This window comes from Empidonax traillii, unplaced genomic scaffold (genome assembly GCF_003031625.1).
Source record: "Empidonax traillii isolate 1590-97213 ecotype Southwest subspecies unplaced genomic scaffold, ASM303162v1 scaffold114:size1751661, whole genome shotgun sequence".
Taxonomy (NCBI): domain Eukaryota; kingdom Metazoa; phylum Chordata; class Aves; order Passeriformes; family Tyrannidae; genus Empidonax; species Empidonax traillii.
Genome location: NW_020955307.1, coordinates 1,167,157 through 1,193,375, shown reverse-complemented (window position 1 = coordinate 1,193,375; position 26,219 = coordinate 1,167,157). Strand labels below are relative to the sequence as shown.

Below are 26,219 nucleotides of genomic sequence, written 5' to 3'. Positions count from 1 at the left end.
ACATGAGTCATATGTTTGAACTCCAAACTATCTTATAATATTTAGCTAGAACACATTTTTCTTGACACAAATGAGTATATTAATTTCCATAAGATATTATCTCTTACCATATATTTAATTCAGATTCTCTTTCTACTCCCACTAAAATAATTGCTTACAATATACTGACTTGATTTTATATGGCTAATTAGAGCAGTGCATGGAAAAAAATAGGTTTGCAGGTAATACTGAAATTAAATATGTTAATCTGTAGCTCAGTGCACACATTTTGTATGAGCTTTAATTTGCTATATAAATTATAGTTCTGCGTTTATAAAATGCCCTTGAAAGAATGTCCTATTTTTTTGAATACTAATACCACAGGGAAACAAATATACAAAGCTTTTAGCTATAGGCTATATTTGCATAAATTAAGACAAGCAGTCAGTCTGAATATCCAACTGCAGATATACTTTTAAAAGGTATTCTACATAGAGTTGCTAGGACTTAGCGTATTTAATATTTACATTTTTTTAACAATGTAGCAGCTTTCATGATAGGCAAGTGAATTTTGAACAATGAGGCATAAATAGTGTAATAAATAGGCTGTGGTTTATCAGCTAGAACACGGAACAAATGATTCAAAAGGCTCTGAACTCATTTTGGTGTGAGCTAGTAGCAAATATCTCCGGTACCAGCCTGCTTTTCATGTTTATTCTAGAAAAAGCTGGTATGGCTCTCTCAGTGTAGCTACCCAGTGCTGTGCATGTATTTTGTGACATGACTGCAGTGACATGTGCGATTCCCACGTAGATTCGGGTAACCTCAGCTAAAAGACTGATCCTCATAGTTTAGAAAACTCTCCTTCCTTGTGAATTCAGTTAATATTCACCAGTGATAGGGAGAAGGCAGTTACAAAATCTATAATGCAGAGTATGTCCAAAATTCTACCTAAAGTTTATTATTAAGAAGGGCAAAGGGATATGCATGACCAATAAACTTACGCTTTTTTCATAGGCAGAGTGACCAAAACCTTCTCTCCTGTTTAGGCAATGGTAGTAAATCCAGTATAGGGATCAAATCCTTAAATGTGTACAAGAATCTAAATCCTTTCCACTTCTGGCCCAAAAGCAGTATCTCTACTGGAGGTACGTAGCCATGTGTTGTGGAAAGCATAGGAAACATCCCTGAAAAATGTTGATTTTGAAACAGTATCTTAATTAATTTTTATTTCACATGACTCTATTAGTAATCAAGATCTTGTATGCTCTTGACAGAACAAAGTATCACTGGCCACTTTTGATGAATCTATGACTTAGATTTTTGATAGTGTTAAGAGTATTATCACTTGGGCTGTATGTTATCACTTCCTTTACCATCTTAAGAGGCAGCAGTATGCTCTGAGTCTTCCCACTACCTTCACAGTAGAAGAACAGAAAACTCAGAGTTAATTTAACCTTCAGACTGTCAAAGTAAAATAAACAGTATTTTAAATGAAAATAGCCAGTCGGGGAATAGTTCACAGTGAAGAACTTCATTTTTTATTCATTCTCTTCATACAAGGTGAAGATCATACAAGTGAATGTCTAATATTGTTCCTCTGAGGGAGTGTCATTGAAAGTATCACCTGGAATTAATGGTTTGATGATGCTGAACAAGCCAGAGAAAATTGTCCCAGAATGTTTTTTAGTGACACTACTATTTTTGGGTGAAGATTTCCCCCTCTGGATTTTATTCATTTTATATAATGCTGTTTGTGTGATTAAACCATGAATTTAACTTTTTGGCAAAATAACCCTTCAACATCAGCTTTCCAATGAGATTATTTTGGTTGTCCATTGCTGCTTGCTGTTATATGGAATTTAGTATAGCGTGACAATAAATCTCCTCATTTACTAGAAGAAAAAAGCACGTTGCATAAACAAATGTCACCAGCAGTGAGTAAATACATGACAGTATGAGCCAAAGCCCTAGTTATGAGAATTGGCAGAAGAAATACAATCTCTAGTGATACTTCTATCAGTCTTTAAACTGTGGTCAGAAGTTTATGTGACACCTTTTTATGTCTTCTCCTAGTAACAGTTACTAGACTAGCAATTAAAAGAAAAAGGAACACTTAAAATATGAAAATTGCCACAAAACTCAACTTAGACAATGTAATGGTGTAAGGTTTGAGGAGAAATCTCCCACAGGAAGGAATCTATCCCAAAAATGTGATAGAAATCCTGTTAGTCAGTAAATTTTTAATTTTTTTTTTTTGAAATATGGCAGAACACAGAGGTGAAGTTTACAGTCTTTAGGGCCAGTTAGCATGGAAGACTATCATATACAATTTCAAGATGCAATGAAAAAAAACAGCTGGAGTGGCCAAAGAAATCCTGTTTCTTAACAAACACATTGACAAGTCAACTATGACTGTAACAGAGGGAAACATGGCAGCTGAATAAGGAGGGTATGAAAAGGTTTCAACACAACTTCCCAGACTGACTTAGGCTAAGAAGACATTGGCTGGATTTACTGAGAGGCTCTGCAGATAAAACCCACAAGCTCCACTTAGGAATGGTAGAAAGCAGGGGTGAAGGAAGAATGAGCCTTAATCCTTTCCTCCCATTGCAGTGAGAGCTCACACAATCTGTACTGAGAACAATGTAATTTGCTTCTACCTGAAAACTGTCAGCTAAGATCAAGTGAAACTTCAAATGGAACAATTTCCTGCAAGAGTTGCTAAATTCTGTCAGGCTTTCTTTGGAACGCTGGGGGACAAAACAGGGATATGCTGCAGATCTGTATTTTGGGATGCTCTCTGGTTGATGTCTATGTACTGGAATGTTTGGTGGAACAGAACATGGAATACATAAGCATTCTAGGAATGGGAAAGTAGAGCAGAGGGAGAAAGGAAGGAAAAATATAGATCTTAATGATTACTGTTCCAGCCTTTTTAAATCACATTTTTATCCAGATACTGCATAGTCTCAGTATCTCTGAATCAGTCTCTCATTGAGGTAAGAACTTACTAATTAATTTCTAAACAATATTTTGGATGGAAAGGCAAAGAATTAACAGTACAGTTGTCCATCATCAACGATGGAGAATACCTGAACTAAAACATATGGAGAATAGCAAACTAGAATATTTTTTCTGACTAGTAATCCCAATGAAGTAATTTCTTTCTGAATGATTATTTCTAAATGCTTTAAAAGAGTGTAGTGGTTGTCTTATAAAAAGATACTGCTTTTTGGAATACTTGCCTGCTTCCAATGCACAATGTCCACTGCCAGCCTACGCATCAGCTTTAGAAAGCAGCATCACTGTTTTCTCAAATTTTATTTTTTGCAGTCTGTGAAAAATCCCAATCTTGTGAAAAGCATTAATTAATGCCGGTGAAATCTGTGGAGTTGGACCCTCGTGGGAGTAGCTAAATCAGGGTAAACTGAGTATTACGTTTGAAAGTACTGTTTAATGGCTACAGCACTTGAGCCAGATGACAATCTGGCCATCAGTTCATACTCGTGACATTTGTTCTTCATCTGTGTAGAGCAGAGGCTGACGTGTGAAGTGTCGGGCCGCGCATCCCGCCATGAGGGGCTCTATCAGTGTAAAGGTTGATGGTTATACACACGGCAAACCTTATTCTTAGGCATAAAGGAGTGTTGGTAGGACTGACAGGCTGCGCTAAGCCGCGGATGCTCAGCGGCCCGAGCTTGACCTTCTCCATCCTTGAAGGGCCCTACCAGGCAGTGACGCATCGGACCGTGTCCCCTTTACCTGGGCAGCGGGGCACAGCGTTCGCCAGGAGAGGGCTTGGGCTCGCGGGAAGGTCGCAGAACAGGAGGCCGCGGTTTGCTCGGGGCAACTCGAACGGCAGAGCTTTGTATCGGCCCCCGCGGTGGGCAGAGCGTGCGGCTCCCGGCACGGGCGGCCCCCGGTGTTCCCAGCTCGCCTTCGCCCCGGGGCCGCGCCGACGGGAACCCCCGGAGCTGTGTCGCAGCCGGGCCGTGCTTCCCGGGCTCCCCCGGCCCCGCGGCGCCGGGATGCGGGCGGTCACACGCCGGGTGTGCCTCCCCGGACAGGGACTGGGGCAGGGACACGAACGGGAAAAGGGGCAGGGATAGGGATAGTGCAGGGGCTGGGGCAGGGACAGGACAGGAACAGGGGCAGGGACAGACTGCCGCCTGGTGCCGGCCGCCGCGCGGGTAATCACACGTCCCCCCTCACTGCTGATTTGCAAGAGCAGATTAATCAGAGCGCTCGGCTTGATGAAATTTGCTGTTATTGTGCCCATTTTTAGCAACATCTTTTATTATCTTCATTATTCATTTACAGGGGACCGGCATCAATTATGCAAATGAGTTCACAGACTTTGCAGATTACTTCATTTGCCGCTATTGTTTGTGGAAATTTAATTATTAAATATTATTAAGCTTGCGTTTTCTTCAATTTTCCGAGGCTTAGTTTCATTTGATTTTTCCTCCAGCTGCTCTCGTTTCCTTTCAGTGCCAAAACAGCTCCTCATCAAAGCGGCTCTGGCATGTGAAGACCAAATAAAATCTCCTCAATTTAATAATTTTGATGTTAGTCCCTTGTTCTCAGCTGCTTGCTCAAAGCAATGCAGAGAGAAACGCAGAGCACATTCAATTTAATGAGTAGAAATTGAATTCAAGTTTGTTCGGAATTGACTTCAATTAAGCAGAGTCTTAATGATAAATTAATCTCTTTTCTTTATTCCCTAGAATTTGTTTTTCAAAGTAGGAAATTGGACTACATTGAAAGACCAAATAAAGAATACCAATTTTAACTAGATTATGGAACCGATAGCAAAATTTAATTCTTTATAGTAACGTACTTGGACAAATAGCATTCACTCTATGGCATGTATTATAATTTATATTCATTGTTACCACTCACACTTTCATGGCATGGATAAAATGGCAGTTGAATTAAATATGGGTCTGTAATAGACTTCAGAGTTTTAATCTTTATTAAGAAACTCTAATTGAATGCATAATTAGCTTTTCAGGGTCTAGGAAACTAGGTTTAATATCTATGTGGGCTGAAAATATGGATCAGGCATTTTTTTAAGAGCATTTTTTAGGAGTTTATTTTTTAGCAGAAATTATCTTGTAACATGGCTTGTCTAAAAAGCCACATTTTAACTTCATTGCAAGAAGCTATGTATGGAGGAGCAGTAGCAAGCTTTCTTTGTGTACCTCTGAATGCCCAGACACAGCCCTTCCTGCATTCCGGGTCGATGGTGGGTAGTTTAACCTTCCTTCATTAGAACAACTCGACATACCTTGTGCCTGTCCCCACTGAAACACATAGACAAAAGAAGTCAGTGCTTGTGAATAACTGAAGAACTGCAGTGGGACTGTGGCCTTTTCCTTCTGTGTTACAGTTCTACCACACCTGCTCACCTCAGTACCTTCGTTTTTTATCTCTATGTTATTCTTGTCGTGTGACCACCGCAAGCTCTATATTTTGCTGTTTCAGGGAGCAAGGTATTTTTTCAGGAGTGGAGAGTGATTTGAGTGCCTGCTCTAGGTTTTCAAAGGTGATCAAGCACCTTTATATCTTAAGCTGCTCATCTCATGTCATTGATAGTTTTTGAAACTTTGATTCTTTAACCCTCTACTCAATGGGAAAAAAAAATCCATTTTGCTGTTTATGATTGAACCTACAAGACACTCATTAGATGAGGGGTACTTCAAGCCAAACTCTTTTTCATATATAGTTATATTTATGTTTAAAATTAATAAGATACCCACCCATAGTACTAGCTAGTACCATACTACTATTTTAGAACCATTATGCGAACATTTTGTCCAGTGATGGCTCAGGTATGGAAGGAATTTTTACTAAGATCATTACAAATTCAGGGGGGTGTCACATTCTGTGATTTGGTATTTAAGTGAAGAGAATGGCTAAGTTTGGCCAGCTGGGGATCATTCAGTCTTCTGCTTTACGTGTATGTAAATTCTTTGGTTCCCAAACACTGAGCAAAGGTATATATTGCTTTTTAAGAACAATTTCCTTTAGACACCTTTTACAACCTGCACTGGACTTGTGAGCACCTCCCACTGTGTCCAGCACTGGTCTGTTTCTGTTTCCCTGGAGTTTCCTTTTATGTTTTCTTGATGTAAAGGATCAAGAGCCTGCCAACAGACTTTTTGCATGGCACACAATTGAAAATATTTTTAAGGCAATATGTTTGTTTTTACAGATCTGGGAAATTAAGTTTATTGCTTTAAGGATACCCATGTTCTGAGGTGTATGAGGCTCCAAAGATTTGTTTCAATTTACTGAGTGAATTTTTCTGTAAATATTCTTATCTATTTGGAAATGAGATCCAAGTTTTTCTAGAAGTGATAGAGAAAGGTTTGTTAATCTGAACTTCCTGTTTAGTTTGGAGGTATGGTTTAGTGGTGAACATGGTGGAGCTAGGTTGGACTCAATGATTTTAGAGGTATTTTCCAACCTTAATAATTTTGTGATTCTATGATTCTGTATTTCAGATCTGCAGTTATTTAAAATGAGATGGAGTAAATGGGTTTTTTTACAAGAAACTGCAGTTGCAGTTAATACATAGCTGTGTTGTTTCATGTAGAAATCAGTCCCTGTATTCCAGTAGACGTAGACCAGACTTAAAAAAACCATAAGGTGCTCACAGTGACAGAAAGCCTTGTAGAGGTGAGAGATGTCAAAGCTCCATCAGTGTTTGCAGCCTACATGTCTGATTGAGCCCGTTTTTAGGGATGACACTGTAGGTGTCACACACACGTGTTCCAGTGATCAATTGCATTATAAAACATCTATGAAGAAGTCATTTTAAGGTAGTGGTCCTGTTAGAAATACCTACCCTGTAACAGCACTGTAGTACTCCATATTCCCTAGTATATCACTGATTCTCTTACCAACTTCTTCAGTGCACAAGCATTAAAGGCTTTTATTGCATATAGATCTCACAAGTTCACCTTAAGGTCTCACCATTAAACCAAGCTGTTTCCATCTATTTGTCATCATTTGCAGTAATGGTTCTGTAGTTCAGTGCCTGCCTTCTGCGGTCCCAGTGTTGTCTGATTAGACTCTTGTTGACACCTGAGCAGATCACACTGCCATCTTTTCCTTTCATCTGAAAAAGCCCTACAGGGCCCTATACGTGGTTCAGTGAAACAGTTTCTCAAAGTTACTTGTCTTATGTACAAAGGAAGACCATATGTCAAAACAGCTTTTTTATATAAAAACTTAAACTGACTTAAATCTGATCTCAGTGAGTGTGCTCTTTCTTTTGCCTTCTGCATTTTCCCAGGAGGTTTGGCTTTTTTGAGTCTTTATCAAGCAGAAATTGGATGACTCCATAAGGAAAATTCAGGCAAGGCAGTAACTTTCTTGGAGAGGAAAGGAGCCATACGAACAATTTCGGTTATGAGTATATTCTGTGCCTGAGCCACAGAAATACTGTGCGTGTATTAATATGCCTTTTAAAACAGAAAATGGAATGTTTTTACAAGGGACACTTGTGTCAATTTTGGCTATTCTAATGAGTATAGTAACTAGTAAATTATGTAGCCTGGCTGGAAGCTCAAGCTCCCTACTTCTCAGAGTAAGCTGAGGCAAAATATTGGAAAGGGAAATAATTTTTTTCATCAAGAAAGATGTAATGGGGAAAAAATTACCTTGCTTAATTTATCCTTTACCAATATGGAAGAGCTCTAGTTTGTTAGTATTTATGCATTTACACTGCAAATAATACCCCACTTCAGATAGTATAGTTATTACATATTCTGAGTTTATTTTCTGGAGATTTCAAAATAATAAATTTCCTACCATCAAGATTGTACAGCTTTCTGTAACGTACAGGTTTCTGTAATCTTTTCTTGCTAGACAGTATTGTTTTCAGTTCTGCTCTTTTCTACTCCACTGTCTTTGTTCACACTTCTTCAACAGCCCTGATGGTAAATGCATGAGGCAAGAGCAGGGTTAAGTATTCCAAAGGTAAGAAATGTCACACTTACACAATCCCTCTAAGAGGCAACTCTTGACTACATTGTCAGCTACTATTTCTGAAGTACAATTATTACATCACTTCAGATAATGTTGCATTTTGTGCTGTTGAACACTTTGTATGTGCCAGAAAATCTGGCAAATCAGTTATTTGTCTCAACTTTTCAATGTGCACGAGCCAAATCTGCATTCTTAACTATAGCAATCTCTAACCACACATCTGTGTTCCTATGGTCAGGGGCAAAGTGTGGATTTGCTTATCCACCAACATTTGAGTACTTCCTAGTGAATAATTCTGTAAGTCACAACCACTTTGCAGGTTATTCCACATTGCACGTATGATCATCCATATTTCAAGCCTGACTGATAATCTGGGTAGATACATTTAATTAACTTTCTAGGACAGAATAAAGCTCTATTCTGGATGTATTTTTTATTTTCCAGGATTCGAGAAAAAATTCTAGATTTTTTTTTTTCCAGCTAAATATCCTGTTATATTTATAAATATATGTTATTTGTTGGTCATGGGCTGGCCACTGTTGTTGCATAGTTTGGCTACTTGTCAGATCCATAAACAAACTTAAGAACACTGTGAGATGTGACTTGCTTTTTTAGGGTACCTGTCCACACAGCTAAGTTAGCTTCAAAGGGAAATCTCATTTCAAAACTGAACTGAAGGCAACATTGCTGCTGCTTAAAAAAAAAAGTGTAGTATATGACTGCTGACTAAAATAATAAATATTTACTGAAGAAACATGAGAATTTAATCACATAGAAGTCTGTGGTAAAGACGTACTGGACCATTATGGCAATTTAAATATATGATATTACATGTGTCTCTGTGGGAGAAAAAGTATGGTATTGACAAGTAAGTGTCAATTATATTTTATATAATTAGATTATATAATTAGATTATACTGTAAAGTGTACACAGCAGGTGTAGAGCTAAAATGATTTAGGGTTTCTGGGCTGTCATGAGACATTCCAAACACAGTTTCTTGAAAAATCTCCAAGTTGAGTATCTTTTACTATACAAAGAAAAATTATTAAAAACCAAAGTTCCATTATGTGGAGTTAGTCTTATCACTGCTAGAAGGCTTGAGAGAGAAATTTCCCTTTTCTGTAAAATTTGATGCAGGTTTTATTTCAAAAATCTGTTTTTTGTGGAAGCTCATTTCAAACCTTCTTAAGTAAGGAACTTCCTTTATGCAGAGCCTTCTTTTAGAATACGTGAAGAGAGCTGCTGAGAAAGTATCCACTGAAGGAGAACCAAGGTCTCTCTTCTCAGTTTTTGTGTGGATTGAAGTCTTGCCTAGAAATGGGAACAAAAATCAGGCCTTTCAGCCCTAGTGAAATAGATGGAGTGAGAGAAGTGGGGCTTCTGCAGCTGTGCCATTGTCAGGGCTTTCTCTGTACACAGACCTTTGGATTACTGTAATTCTGTTGTTGATGAAGATCATTTGCCTCTGTGTGGTTCACAGACTGCAGACCTTTGTCTTAAGGTGCACAATGGCTGAATTCTGCTTTCCATTATGCCCTTCTAAACCAACAGCAGTACAATTAGTTTTACTACTGATTTCAGCTAGCATAAGCAAAAGCATTTCTCCTGGATAAAAATTCATGGCCCACTTGGAAGCACTTCTTAACATCACTATACAGAATAAATTTACATTTTTCTCTGCTGCCCGTAGTGATGTCCTGAGAAATAACTTTAGTTGTAGCCCATGCTGGATTATCACTGTTGTATCTGGAATGAAAATTTGCATAACGGAAGCATCCCTTGTTCTTTAAAGTGATTACTTATTGGTTTTTTTTCATCCTATTCTTGTGGTAGTTGTACTTTAAATCTCTATTTTCATTGTTTGTGTCAGATGCCTTGCAAGTTATATTTTCTTATTGCTGGGTTTCTTTCACCTTGCCCTGGAGCATCTTCCCTTCAGGAGATAGGATGTGAGACTAAATGGCCTGTGATTCTGATCATGTATGGCAATTCCTGTGGTCCTAAGTTTGTGTACTGGATTGGAGCTTAGAAACTCTTACATTAGATGGGATATGGTTGTATTGCCCCAGGGATGCAGAGCTGAAGTACCAAAGGAACAAATTAACAGGATGTCACATTAAAATAATTTTTCAACTGTAATTTAGGTAACTAGATTAATGTGAATTAATTTAGGAATACTTAAATATGACATAATCACACCTAAATGATGTACAATGTCAACAATAATTAAGGCAGAAAAATCAAATTTATGTAAAAAGGAGGCTCGACTTTCAGTGTTTGTACATCTCAAATACATCTGTAGCTTTGAATTCCAAACCATGTAGTAAATGTATTACCAGGACTGGTCCAGCACTTCTGTCCACTTGGGAAAACTGTTGAATTTCTGTTAAGCAGTGTGACCACTATCTGTAATTATTCCTGAAAATATGTATGTTTTCAGTGGTTTTTTAATACAAGTACTCTGATTCTATTTTATAAAATGTTTAGCAAATGGCACAGTACCTTTTGGCATGGATGTTTTAACTGCAAAGCAAGTTTCAAGGGTGAAATGCAGAGAAGTGCCAGAAGAAAAAGGACATTTGAGGCTGATGATGTAACTGAAATTGACTAAATGTATGATTAATAATGTGGAAAAACTAATTTTCAAATGATTTGTTGAAAAGCAAGGAATTACATTTACTGTAATAGGTCAAGTTACCCTGGAAGTGTTAGCACTATTAATTCAGCCTGGAGAAATAGCAAAAATATCTATTTTCATTTTCCTTGTGAACAGATTTCTTCCACTTGTTAATTTCCTTATAAAGAAAAAAATCCTGTTTGTCCATCCAGGAACAAAATTCTTAGGAGAGTGTCAGTGGTCAGTACTCTGTACCCTTTCACCTTACTGCTATGCAATTTCAAAAATTATTATTTGAGTAATGATTTTGTTGACTATTAAACCATTTTTATCATGAAGACTTAAAAGTGAAAACTCCAAATCAAACTTGGTATGTTTTGATGCTACATGAAAAATCCCAGATCACCCATAGACTGATGACAACTTGCTGTTTGAACAAAGGAGCAGTTTTTTTAAGTTTTAAGGCTTAAGGCTATAGGTAATGCTTGCATTCCATCGTACAGCTTCCTGGAAGTTTACCTAATTTTAGTAGTTCTGTTGTATAGAATAGACTCAAGCAGTTTCCTGTCTGCAAACTTTGTCCCTGTAACCGAGCAATCAGTTGCCTGAAATACAAGCTATTGACATATAAGAGGAATAGACAGGTGTTTAATCAAGACCCTGCTTAGGTGACAAATGAACCACTGCAGAATATAACTTACTATTATGTGTAGTGAATCTTAATAGAGAAAATTCAGCTCTGTGCCAAAATTTTCATCATGTGAACTTTTGGATTCAGAGCTTTTCCAAAACTCTGCTTAATTGGTGAGAGAAATTCAACACTATGTGAGAACATCAGAATGATTTATAGCCTATTCAACACTACTAGCATGGTAGTTTTGCAAAGGATGAGATCATAAGCAAGCAGAGAATTTGTCCTAATTAAACTATATATGTATACTGTGCCTAATATGAAAAAAAAAAACAGAAGTAAATGAAGAGAAGTAATTATTAGGTTCTGTTCTACAGAAGCTCATTTTGTTTGCTGCTAATGTTCATCTTATGAATGCTGTTGAGAGATCTACCCTTAAAATACCTGCTAAATAGAAAAGGAAAGAAATTATTACTTGAACTTTCTTAGACCTCAACCACAAGCTCTTTTAAAGAAAATGTAATGAAATGAGGAAAACGAAGACAGTAGGTGAAGAAAACATGAGTCAGATTAAACTGGATAGAATGAGTTGGAGAATGTCAACAAGGGAGACTTCTGCTGAAGCTGCCACTCATATTTACATTCATGGAAGTGTGTTGTGGTTTAACCCAGTAGGCAACTAAGCCCCACACAGCCACTTGCCCACTCCCCCACTAGCAGGATGGGGAAGAAAATCAGAAAAGCCAGAAAACTCGTGGGTTGAGATAAAGAAGTCTAACAAGTAAAGCAAAAGCTGTGCACACAAGCAAAGCAAACCAAGGAATTCATTCACCACTTCCCATGGGCAGGCAAGTATTCAGCCATCTTCAGGAATGCAAGTCTCCATCAGGTGTAATGGTTACTTGGGAAGACAAAAAGCGATAACTTCAAACATTGCCCTCTTCCTTCTTCTTCTCCCAGATTTGTATGCTGAGCATAATGCTGTATGGTCTGGAATACATCTGTGATCGGTTGGGGTCAACTGTCCCAGCTGTGTCCCGTCCCAACTTCTTCTGCATTTCTAGTCTACTCCCTGGTGAGGTGGGGTGAGAAACTGAAATGGCTTTGATGCTGTCTAAGCCCTGCTAAGCAATAACTAAAACATTCCTGAATTATCAGCACTACTTCCAGCACAAATCTGAAACCCAGCCCCATACCAGCTACTATGAAGAAGAATAACTCTACTCCAGCACAAACCAGTACAAAGTGTCAGTTTGCTGTGTACAGAGAGCAATAAGGTTGTCCTGAAGTGCATTTCCCAAAACTTAGGTCTTGCTAAGAAAAGGAGGTGACAATCCGTGAACTTTTCCAGTGCTCTGGTGCAGTATGTTTTCTCCTGTCAGGTGACAAATGGAAGTATGTGAGTGTTTAGGGACAGTAGTGTCTCTGAGGTGAGCCATCTCCAAAGAGAACAGTTGGTGGAAGTGCTGCATTCTTCTCCTCAAAGAAGGAAGCACCAATTGGTGCTGAGTATCTCTAGTTAGTTAACAGGAGGCTCGTTCAGAAGATGTCTGAGTCAGCTGTCTTTCAAGCCTGCTTCTTAAATGGATTTTTCCGATGCCTATCCTGGAGAGAGGCTGTCTAGGAGAAGGTTTGTGTAGGATACCAACTGCTTTATCTGTGGATGAATTAACTTGGTTTTGCTCCCCCAGCATAGCAACTTTCATCAACATTCAGTTCTTAGGAAGTAAAACATTTTAGACTGAGGTGGTGCCTGATACCTGCAACTTCTGTAGCATTAACCTTTGTTAATAACTCTAGCAAAATGTATTTTCCACTTTAGCTTCTCAGTAGTAAGTATATTATTCAAGACCAACACTTGAGATACATCAAATAACTGGCAGTATCATAACCATTAAGCTGTCAGTTTTCAGCAGGGCACTCGTGATATTACCTATGGCTTCCCGACTCCCTCCAACAATCTCCTCTCCATCAGCTGCCTCTCTTATGCCCCAGAACCCGCTGTCAGTGGCCTGGTGGATGGCTCATTTGACATGTCTGTCATATAGTGAAGCATGTGTAGGAGCTGGATTAAATGAAGGGAAAGCTGGCTCATCTCACTGCCTACCAAGGAACTTCAGGTTGGGGAAAGCTTTCTCTGCATTAGAACTGCAGTAATTGGAAGAGGAGAAAAGTAGAAGGAAAGTACAACTTTGTAGTAAGGTAGGGAGAGGGAGGCAGCAGAGACTGGGTGGTGATGGCTGAAATACCTACGATGCTGTTGGAGTCTTCAGTGCCATATAGGAGTCTTTGAGAACTTTTAGGATAATTGTTTGCTGTCCACTTTTTCAGCCTTGGATTTTTAGCACACAGGCTTCTCCTACTGCTTGCCAGCATTAGCTCTTCCTGCTTCTGGAAAGTTGGAGGGAGAAAACAGAAGTAGCAGGGATGCATTCTGTCTGCCTGTGGATAAAAGAGTGAGGCACCTTTCCCTCCCCTCCCAAACCTGAGTCTTTTGTTGAGCTCGCAATGAGCTACAGAAAATTCATCTGAATAATTCTGCACTCTCTGAACGTCAGCTGCTTTTTCAATAGATTTGCTCTCAGATGCCGTGGTGATGCAATGGTAAGGTGAGCAGTGAAAATTTCTGACGCATTTTTAAGTAAAAGAGAGAGGGAGCAGCACTTAAAATTGCATTAATGAAAAAGCATCCCTGGAAAATAGTGGAGAGAGTTATTTTTATGCAAGTGTAGCTTTTTGATGCCAAGACAATAAAGAGAAACCACAGTTTGTTCCATTAAGCTTGTATCATATTGTCAGCGCTTGCCCATATGGAAAACATATAAATTGTCATGAAAATATGAAAATGGGACAATTTAGTAATGTTTTGAGTAGGCTTTATAAATATCATATGTATTTTTAAATACATAAGTGATGCAGTTTTGAACACAAAAGAACCACAGTTGTGGCAGCCAGATTTTGCTGTGTTCCCAAAGCAGTAAAATTAGCAGAGCTGCACATGTAGTTATTCAAAAGTTGAAAATTTGGAGTATGTCAGAAGAAATATTAAGAGATTTGGTGGGAAACCAGTAAAAGCTAAAAGTGGCACAAATATGCATTCTTTTTTCTCACCGGAGGTTGGAATTTGTGCGTGTGCTTCTAGATTTAACTGAGCTTTTGTATAAAGACTCAGTCATTAAGCCTGACAACTAGTTTGGCGGCTGGAGCTCATGGATGGCTGAAGTAGTGGTATGGTTGGGCAAAGGGTAAAAATGTGGGCAGCTCTATGACCTTTCACCACATTATGTGCTTGTGTGGGCTTGGAAAGTGCTAAGGCTGGATCTGCAGGTTTAACAGCCCTGCTGGTAAACCCAGCAGTTGTACAGATTATCAGAGGTATGAATGGAAACATGAGGCTGTACATTAGCTGAGAATCTGGCTTACTATGCAGAGAGGAGGAATCAAAGGCATCTTTGCGGGCTTTTTTCTCTTAGCTTTTCCCACTAACTGTCTTTCCCTTAGGTTTTGTGTTGAATTTGTGATGATCTCAGTTTCAGGAAAAATAACTTCACTAACACCAGCACTGTTGAGTATTATGAAATGTGTGTTCCAGTAACTGATGCAGGCCAGAGACTAGGGGGTGTTTGGCAAGGGGAAGTGTTATTTTGGGATCCAGTGTGCCTGGGATTCCTTCACATGGTAATCATCCAGTAGCTTTCTGCCAAAATCCTTTCTGACTTGATTTTCTGTTTGTAGAGTTAGTAACATTCCTTTCTTTCTCACCTTGTGTAAGCCCTTCCTTACGGAGTTTAAAGTCTCCAGAGCACATGCCTGGCTGAGGTCTGCTCCAATGTACTTCCTAATGTATTCAATTGTCATTCAGTGGTGCTCTGGGTCTTGAAAACAATGTCACCTGATTGCACTGGCTTACCCTATGTGTCTCCTGAGGCACCATCTGAATGAGAACTGCCTACTTTTCTTCTCCACAAATGCCAGCTTGTGTACAGACCCCACCTTCTTGTCTCTCCCTGCGGATTTGTGACCTACTGAAGGGGGTATTCCATCACTGGGGAAGCTGTGCTTCCTTCTGTGGGTTTTTTACTGTTTTTCACCCTGGTGCTAAGAGAATTTCCTTCTGAAGCTAGAAAAATCTTATCTCAGAATGCCAGTGCTTTTAAAATATATTGTAGAGGGATTCTGTGTTAGAACCTCCTGAGAGGGAGGAAAGGAACATGCAATTAAAAAGTAGTAATTCTTGTTAGTGACATGACGATAATAATAATGTCTGTCTTTTAAAAAAATTCCGAGGAAGTCCTGCTGATTCATATTTATATAGAAACCAATATTGAAACTTTTATTTCATAGCTAGTGGCCAAGGGATAAGATAAAATTCCAGTGCTATATTTATATTGTGTTTTGCAGACATATCTAATCTTCAGTGGCATGAGAAATGTTGTAGGAAAGTATGTCATCAAAAATTGCTGCAGCATCATACTTAAAAATCTGTCCTCTAGAAACCAGGTCAGCTTTCACTGTAGCTTATGGTAATACATACAGACACTACAGAGTATTTTATATCTTATAATAGAGATAGTATAGATAATAATATACTTTCATCTATTACTTTTATCAGATCATCTTATCTCCTTTGTGGCATCAAAAGCATGTATTCAGAATAGATTGAGGCAGAAGTGTCTGCTTTATTTAATACGCACATGAAGGGCCTGATTCTGTTTACACTGAAGTCAGTGGAAATTTCTGTCCTTGATGGGAGCAGGAACAACTGTTTGAATTCTTCTTACAGCGTTTCATTGGTGTTCTTTATGGTATGCACATGGGGAATGGAGACTGACCTCTCAAATCATGAAAATATTGTTATAATTGAAAATATATATTAGGGCTGTAACTTTGTCAGCAATTAACAAACCCGTCAGGTCTGTTGTGTCAAGGTGTCTGCGCAACCTCTCAGTGTTACAATATCCGAGTTCTGGCAGCAGAATGAACTCAAAGTAACATGCATACATATACACTCTCTTGGTCTTCCAAATCCTTAGAAAAAAGCTGCAATGTTTTTCAAGGTCTCAAAAAATGTTTGTCCTGCTGGAGAAGAAGTGATAGTGTGGGGCATCAGTGATTGTAACTTTTGTCTTGATTTTCAGTTCTCTTGAGTGTGGTTTTGCCTCCCCCCAGACATGGGTATTGTAGAGATATTTAGAAGAAGGTATTGTTCCAACAGCTTCTTTTGATTTTATGGTAGCAGCAACTGGCTAAATTAACTATCTTTTTGTGAGGTCTCTAATATGGTATACTTTTTTCCTGCTCACCTTATTGCGTATTTTTAGTTTTCTCTAGGGAGGAGTGTTCCTGAGAACATTGTTTGGTTCTCCTGAGGAGGTTGAAGTCCAGCTATAAGTGACAGTCTGAGATCTTTTTTATGCTTCCAGGATTAATTGCTTGTGTATAGTACTGCTTAACTGTAAAAGTAGGAAGTTAAATGGGCAGTGTAATTCTCAAACCAGTCTTCTTAGGCACCTGTGAGATCGGACTTGTTGTGAGTCACTTTTCAGAGAGGTTCAGAAAGACCCAGGCAGAGTAAGAAACTGTAAGATTCTTCTATAAAATGGTTGAAATTTTAATTAAGTGCATAAACTGCATTTAAACTGCAAAAATATTGTTCTGTATCAAAAGGTTTGTATTTTATTTAATCAGACTTTTGTTTGTCTTTAGTATTTTAAAATTTGTTATGTAGTTGGGGAGCACAATGACAAGATTCTCCTTTTATTTTTGGAGACAATAATAAAGGTTGTGAATTTGAAGATAACAACACTTTTGAAAGTGCTTATCAAATTCAAAATCTAGTTAGATCTCTTTAAACCTTTGGTGAGATTTCTGTGCTTTCATTGACAGGGGTATGGAGAAAATATTTTCCTAGTTTTCTGTTGCTTTAACAAACAGAGGACATCTGTGGTGAGTCATGGAGGAGTTTAGCTGTGATATGTTACTAAAATGCATTTTGGCAGCGGATGGAGAAGTAACTACTCAATCTGTTGTGAAGCAAGAGAGTCTTTCAACCCATTTTTCAAAGCTCTCGTAGTTCCCATTTGAAGGCAAGTCAAACAATAGAAGTAGCGAGCAAAGAAAATTAATGTGTATCTGGAATAATTTAATTAAAAATAATAATTATAATGGACTCATAGTGCTCATGAAGTCCTATTTTCTTCTTATTGTTGATTGATTCTGCTAAATTTTACCCTCACAGCAAATTATGTTGCTGTTCTGTTACATTTCATATTTGGTTATTGAGAGATAGTGAGGCAGTTTAAATGGGACTTTTAGGAAAAAATTAGAGTCCTTGTTTTGAATTGAAACAGTATCCTTTAAAAAAAAGATAGTTGTTTTAGTACAGTGATTATTTATAATGAAAGATTTTGCAATAAAGATCCCAAGCAAGAATTAAGTACAAGAATTAAATAGTCAGAGGACTCTCTTGAAAGCATGAAGCAAATGATAACTTACAGGAAATTAAAATACAGCCTTGGTAAAGACAGAGTTTAAACAGAGTGATTATGGGAAACAACAAACTTATTTCTCATACAGGCTTTCCTTCTCAACATAAATTCCCTGCTTTGTCCTTTATCCTGGAATGTTGTGTTTTTTCTGAGCATGCTGTCAGTTTTACCCCAGAACCCCTTTCTGTTGGTAGCATAAGCTAGCTCTGTACAGGCTGTTTTAGTCTGGAAGCCTGCTCTTCATTTTCTGCCAATAAAGTTAAATTGCACATAGTTTTGTTACTTGATGCACATCCTGTAAGACAGGACAGATCTTTCTTCTCTGAATCTGTAACTAGTTCAAACTGTAATTTTACCTTAATTTGCAGTGATTCATGTATTTCACACTATGGTCCAGAATGATATAGGGATTCTGGCAAGAATGACTTTCAAACTGTCTTTACCAAGAGATTTTAAAAGTAAAGTATGACGCTGCAGATATTAAGGTTTGAGAGTGATAGAGGTTGCTATCAGAGCAGCAGTCTTTTAAAAGAGGATTTTGGTTTGATTGTCACAGCTTACTGAAAACAAAGATAAAGCAGTGGTTTATTTAAGAACACTCTTTTTGTGCTGTGTTCAGTAAGACAGAGAAAGTGACTTGGAGTAAATCTGATCTAATTCTGAGTCTTTTCCTCCAAAACTTGAGGAGAATCCAAAGAAAGTGGTGGGCCTGAGTAATGTGATGATGTTTCATTTTTTTTGTGTGTATTTTCTCTGTGCAAGAAAAAATTGTGCAAGAGAGCGAATATTGTCAGAAAGTTTAGATGTCTCTACTGAATAAACATGTTGACATTTCTGAATTTTGCACTTGATTCTTGAGTCTGGGCATCAATGGACTCAAGCCTTTGACTAAATTTATACATGTTTTAAAGGTATTCCCCAAAGTGGCATATGGGAAAAGATGTTTAGAATTTGAGCCTCATTTTCTTCATTCAGAGGGAGAGGTGGCAGCAATATGCAAAACTGCTCGAATTTCTTCAGCTCGTGCAGTTATGGGGGAGAGCAAGAGTTAGTGAAGAATGAGCCAGTTTTGCACACTTGAGCAAAAACTAAAGAAGAATCACAGGCTTCTGTGGGGAAAAGGCATAGCTATGTCTTTCTACTGATATACCTGTGAGCAAAACGTATCCACTTCATACAGAGACTGGCAAAATGAGAAGAACAAAGGTAATGCTTCCCTACATTACAATATAAAGTGAGAGTTGATTCAGCGTCTGAAGAGAGAAACAGAAAACAAGTCTTAAACCACAGGGTGTATGCAGAATGTGAAGGTTTTATGATCAGACATTGTTCATCCAAACTATTATTCTTGTGTAGTTTTCCAATATTGATATGTTACCTCATGAGAGACTCAATCTCTTCTCGGTATATTTTCTAAATTTCTTGTTTTCTGACCAAAATAGACTTCATGGGTCATATTTTGAATATGAGATATATCTACATTTTGATAGAAATGACATTGTACAGAGCAGTCACAGAATCAAACAATAGTCACAGAATCAAACATGCAAAATTAAAGAAATAGATGCATCTCTCTTGTGATTTCTCATTTTGTTTTGCCTGAAACAAACAAAGGGAGTCTGCACATACCTAATTGTGTTCAAATATTGTAAGAATTCAAACCACATAAAAACACTTCATCATATATGGAGAAAGAACTTAGGAAAGGTGTTATTCTCTCATTATGTTTTTTAAAATAACCTATTAGAAGAAAAAAGTTATTAAAAAACTTTCATAGTTATTTAGAACTCAGAATAGACTTTAATTCATTTGAGTTTTATAGACTAGTAGTCTTTAATCTTCCTTGCAGAATCTGAAGTGTACCTGTTACGTACTGGTAAATTAGTTGTCAATCCCTCGGGCAGTATATTTTAATATCAGTATTATATGGTAGATGATATAAATCTTGTGTATGGTATTATTAGCTTAGGCAGCTGCTGACTTAAAAAGGCCAGTTTAACAAGTCACCACTGTATTATGTTTAATTAGGTACAGTTTATATAATGAGGTGTTCAGTTCTAATGGAAAGACATGCTGTGAGCAGCACATCTGCAGGAATAACTATTACAATCAGCATTGCAGAGACCCATGGAACTGCAAATTAGACTTACTTATCTAGAAATAAATTACATCCCAATGCCTTCATAAAGCTCATTAATTAATTCCACTGGCATAAAGGTCTTTTTCTTAATTTCATGTTCCATTAGCATAATAAACACAATTTGAGTTACAACAGTATGATCAGTTTAATGGATGCTATTTATTTTAGTTTTTTATTTAAAGTCCCGGTAACATAGAATTAACATCAATATGCTGTTTGGTCCTTTATTAAAAATTCCCATAGGATAACCAGCACAGATGTTCAATACAGCATCATATATTTGCTGCATTTTATGACTTCACTAATTGGCCATATGGAAAGGTGTTGCTTGGATTTAATTTTTTTTAAAAATCTGATAAATTATATGGATTGTAATAGTCACAATTGGTTACTATGTGAAGTTGGACAGTTTAATATACACTGCATGCTGGGAGTAAAACAAGAGTAAGCAAAGTTTTTATGTATGTGGATTCATAGTAAATAGTAACAATATACTTCCCAGTGTTTGACAATCAGCTTCATTTAAATGTAGTTCCTGACATAATTATAATTCTTTAATTTATGCAGACACTGTCTAATCAGAAGAAATGTTACCAGTTATTTGTTTAGTCACAGTTAGGTTATAGACAACCTAGTTGTTCCATTCAGCTTTTCTTGAGTCCTACTTTTCATGATAAACTATACTGTTAGGAACATTTATGGTAAGATGTTGTCTGTTATTAGAACAAGAGGTTTCATTATTCATCCAGCTAATAATGGTTACTTTAGATGAAATCCTTATCTGTGATTTTGTTAGTTTGTAGTATACTAGAAAAATGACTTGAACATTTTTGGGTTTACCTAAATTGTCAATCTTATGCTAAAGCTGAACTTTAATACAGCCAAGCTAATTTTGTCATCAGTTTGGAGTATATATTTTATAAGACATGTCTCTTATATTGTTTTTGCACTTCCTTGTCTTATTTCTCCTCTCTGTATTTAGTGTCACTGACTATCTCTGCAAATCTCTTCTCCTTCAGCCTATAACACAGTCACCTTCTAAAGTTACGGAGTGATTTTGGTTAATACTCGTGTCATATAAATCCATCATCTGAATTTTCAAAGAAAAACTGATTTCTGTCATTACACTGTAATTCACCTTTCTATTTCTTTCATGCTTCCCAAAATCATCTGAACCTGAGTCATCTATCTCAGCTAGTGCGATTTCTTTCTGTTACATGACCTCAATTATGGTATCAGAAAAAACAGCACCAGAGCAGCTGAGGGCAGGTTGCCTTAATTTCAGTGTGTACGTCTGTATGGGCATACACATACACAGGGAAATAGTTCTCAAGGGTTTAAGGCATTTTGCTTTAAAAAATGCTCTGCAGCTCATTGCATTTTTTAATACCCCCAGCCCGGCACATGCACATACCCTTGGGGTTTTGGTTTGAACTTGTTTTTTTTAACAATTCCTTTTCATATGTTTAATGGCTGGAGTTTTTTAGGCATTTTAACATGGAGCTAATCTTAAAAATGAAGTGCCTTTTACCTTGAAATTTAGGTTTATATTGTAATTGGAAATGATCTAGCATCATGCGGAAAAAGAAGTAGCCTTTAGTATAATCCCTTGTGGGTGACTGAGCTGTAGGAAACACAAAGCAGTGGAGACTGCATAAAACAGTGAAGTTGTATGATCAGAATAATGTCTCTTTCTTTGTAAATTCTGTTTAGTGCAGATGTTCAAATGAAATTTTTAAAATGAATCACTATTTTCAGATGTCTCGGTATTATGGGTCCTAAGACACACATGTCAGCAAAAAATGATTTTGCACTGAAGGACAAAGCTAACATTATTACACAGCTGAATTGTCTGTGGATATAATAAAGTATTTTCATACACTATATAGTCACATCATGTAAAGATGAAAGAGAGATGGCAGTAGGGGATTGATTCTATCCCACATTTAACAAACAGTGACTTGAAAAGCTTGTGCATTTTCAAAATCTTACATAGACACTTGTTACATGGTTCAAGATGGAAATATTCATTAGAGGGTTTTAACTACAACAAACACAAACTGGACGAATAGTACCGAGTGGTGGCCTTTGGCAGGTGATTGGGCTGGGTGTGGTTACGTAGACAATCGCGTATGGTCTTCTTTAGCAGTCAAAAATGAACAGTCCCAATTACATGAGAGTATAAGCTAAACCTTGCTCAGGTGGCAGCAAGCTGCTAGAGGGAGTGGATTGAATGCAGTTGGGACAGAAGGAGAAAGTACCCTTGGAAAACAGGGTATCAGAATGATTCAGGTGATCATAGCTGTTACTATATTGCTGTGAAGTAGGAGTGAAATAGCAAGTAGAGCGGTAAGTATCCATGGGGACTTTGCAGCTACCTGTAGTGCTTCGTGTGGATTCTTTTTTCCTTGCTGTACCTTGCTGTGAGAGCTTAAACTTACCTCCTGCTGTTAGCCTGTGTGATTAGCTTATGTTCCAAGTGCAAATATGCTCTGGAAAATTTTATCCTCAGGAAGAAGATAAAATCCCATTGCTTTATAGCTGGTTTTAAAGGGCTATTTCTGTAGTTTATTTTGATATCTCGGTCTGTAATTCCAATTCACCTACCAAATTATATTCATAATGACAAGTAACTGGAATAGAAGATCTTGGAGAATCTTCTACCTCCCATTGCCTTGATTTCAGAGCACCTGAGATGTCAGCCTGTAGGAAGTTGAGTACTTTGAGTTGCCTGGCAGTACACTGGGCATGTGACGGGTTGGTTTTTTTTTCTCAGCTATCTTTTCTCATAGACACCGCTATCCTATCTCCACTTCCATCACCAGCTTTGCACTTTGCTGCTGAACAGACAGTAGCTGTCTTTAGGGTTCAGTGCAGGGTTGAATGCCTCAAATGAATGCAACAATTTTCTTTGATCTGTAGGATTCAGATTAACAGAGAAGTCTTGGGATCGGAGAGAACAGGTCCTTCCTGTTGATACTTGCTGATCTGATCTCTGTTCCAACGATGACTGTGTTTTCTTAAAATATGAGTGGATAGATAAAGAAAGAATAGCGCTCAGGGAATAAGTCCTAAGGCACACACGTTGGAAGGAGATGATTGTTTATTGAAGGGCAAAGCTATCGTTATACTGCTGCTCTGCAGGGAGGAGTTCTGACAAAGGGCTGACAAGAATAGAGAGAAAATCCATCACAACACAGAGGCTTCTACATGTAGGTTTAGTTAGTCTTCTTTTGAAATAGGGCATCTTTTGAATATTGCTTGTTGTCTGATAGAGAGAGAAATAGTGGAGAATCATTCTGTTTCAAGTGCAGCAAGTTTGTGGTTTGAGACTGATGGGTATTTAAATGCACACCATATGAAATGTTTTAGTGCTGTAATGAAAGGTGCCTCTTCTGTTTTGGACACTGCAGTATGACTGGATAGTTAGATCGGTAAAATACTTTCTTGAGTCCAAGGTTTCATATTATTTATGAGTAAAGTTTGGTTTATTCATTGTCGTGCAGGTTCACTCAACTGAAGTTGAGGCCAGGATGTGGTGGAGTTTAGAACACAGCTGTCTCCTTGCTCCTGGTCTGGCCCAAGGTAAGAAACCAAAGAAGGTGGCTCATGTACATCTGGAAGTATCAGGTGGTACAAACCACGGGTTCAAAATACCCAATGCAAAATTCAGCTTCATGTAGAAGATAACCATACCTCCTTTATTTTTAGTCTCTGGGTATGTGCCCAAGGCTTAGGATAGAACAAAGTGTCACTGACACAGAAAAGCATGGCTGCAAGCATTATTGCACAGACGTGGCTGGTCCTGGGAAAATTTGGCTAGGGAAGGGGCAAATTACTGCTGACTTCCACCAGAGCCCAATCATACAAAATACAGTTGAGTCAGAAAAAAACACCTCTGCCACATAGACCTAAATGTCACCTAAATTCAAATGGAACCTTACTGTGTTGTATGGCTAGAGAAACTCCAACAAGAATAGTTCTTGAGAAGCCGAGAGCTTCTCAAACTCCTCAGCAATACCTAGAGACTGCTTATCTCATTAGTGTCCCATAAAGAGAACTGGGAGATTTCTTGTTTCTTTAAAACAGTATGAGGAATAAAAATGCAATTGAAATGCTTTGTAATGCACAGACATTGACCAGATGTCAGGTTGGTACAACTCAATAAAATTTTAATATGGTCAAACATTTCTAAAAGCCATCCAATGCATGTTATTTTTTTGCATCTTCTTGATAAATATTTTAAGAGCAGTAATATTATTTAAAAACCTTGTAGTACTACAGATGTCACTTTTCCTAATAGAATCTCTTTTCCCTAGTAGTTTATACCAGTGATCCTGTAAGTATCCATGGAAATGAATGTATTATTTTCTGCTTATAAGTGCTCTCTGTTGTCTATTCTTTGCTGGTCTTGAGGAAACAATATCAAGTACCATGCCAAGGCCTTAGACTTCAGACCACCAACTGTAGCTTTCTGGTGCTGACTTTTTTCCACAGTACTTGTTTAAAAAAGGTAGATAACTTGTAGAAAAAAAAATCAGACAGAAATGGATAGAGAAACTGAACAGTAACACTAATGTTGAATCCACAAGCCTTATGACCTTTTTGTTTGTTTAAGCAGCCACTTTTGATTGGTCATGGATACTGTTGCACTCAGATAAACATTAATGGTAATTGAAAACAGCACCTAATAAGCAAAGGATTTGCAGAAATTCAATACATATAGCTGAAATCAACTTCAAAAAGTTGCTTTGTTCTTGTCATAATGCTTGAAGTTAATGGACAACTGAAATAGAATGGCTATATGTGTCATGCACTGAGTGAAGGGGACTGACTAAAAGCCATTAGTGTCCAGAAAAGAAAGACAAAGGTAAAAATTATATTGCTTCCAGATGAATCCTAACTATTCCCCAAAGTCTGTGTTAGTATGACAGACAGGAGGCAGGGTCATTAATCAGAAGGTCAGACAGAGCAAGATTTTCTTGATTGAAAAGGCACCAGAAAATTCTCTAGAATGTTACAGAATCTACAAAATACTTTTTAAAAAATGGTTTAATGGCTTGATGGTCTAGGTGACAATTCTACCTGTCATCTTAAAAGGGGAAGTTAGTGTTCAACACTGCGTATGGTAGAAGTGCTAGAAGAGCTGAGTGATGCTGCAGTGTTGAAAAAAAAATTTAATTATTTTTTTTTGTTTCTTCAGAATTCTCTCATGCAGTTAAAGCATAAACCTTAAAACTCCCTTGCATTACTACTGTTCTCAAATTGATTTAATGTCAGCCCTCACAGTTCTTATTCCTAAAGAATTGTTTTGTTAATAGAACTTTATCAGCATAAAGTTCAAAAAACAGTTTAGAAAATGCTAATTTAATAGTTAGCTCCCCCACATCCTAAATATAGTTTTTTAATAAGTTTCATCAGTCATATTTACTACTAATATAATTAAGGTACATTTCAAAACAGTCCACTATTGACATCAAATACTAAATACAAAAAGGTGTATGAATATAAATATATGCAATGGAAAATTCCACTGTAGATCATTTTTATGTTTCTGAGAAGACCATGCCTCCAACCCTTCATTTTGATTAGCAGATACGTCAGGTAGAGCTTTTAGTACTGAAAACTGTACACAACCTGTTGGTTTTTGGCTGTTGATTCCTCCCACTTCTCAGTCACTGAGCTGTGTGGGTTTGCTGGGCATCTGTATAAGGCCAGTTTGGTGGGAGGCTTGCCTGTCTCCTTCAGTTCACCAATCTTGAAATTCTGAAGTTAGACTAGTGCTTAACTTAGAATGGAGAAAGAGGAAAAATCTTAAAATCCTCTTTTTGCTAACCAGTAAAAGTTGCTCAACCGAAAATGCTCACATATTTATGGCCTCATGATTAACATAAGGCAACATTTGCTCTCTGACCTTTTGTCAGCCTTGTTCTCCTGTCACTACTTTTCATTCTTTAGTCTTCTCCTGTCAGTAAATTCACGTGAACAATAACTGAAAGATGATTTTTTTAATATAATAAATACTGTAATGCATCATTGCTTGGGCTGACTTCTCTGCTGCTTGAAGCTTGAATGAATGTCCACAAGTTGTGGTAAATCTGTTTCTCTGTAATGGAGCAAACCCCAAATACTGCATAGGAAGAATCATTGAGCTAAAGCCACCGCAGCTCTAATTCTTGTATCCTTGGGCTCTCAGTAGATGTTGGACACCACTGGCAGTTTTGGATGAGCAATTGGAACAGGCTACAATAATAAGTGTTCTAGTTAGTGCTGGCTGCAAAATAACTACTTGTACCAAACAAATGGTGTTTTCTGTAAGAAGGGGAAATGCTCCTGTTTTAGATTAAAACCTTTCTTTTTCC

The 26,219-nt window shown here is 37.6% G+C and overlaps 1 protein-coding gene across 1 annotated transcript in view; it reads left to right on the top strand.

Annotated features, from left to right (window-relative positions):
- LOC114057102 overlaps positions 1-26,219 on the top strand; it is a 146,723-nt gene that overhangs the window by 44,506 nt on the left and 75,998 nt on the right. The gene's annotated exons all lie outside the window — the stretch shown is intronic.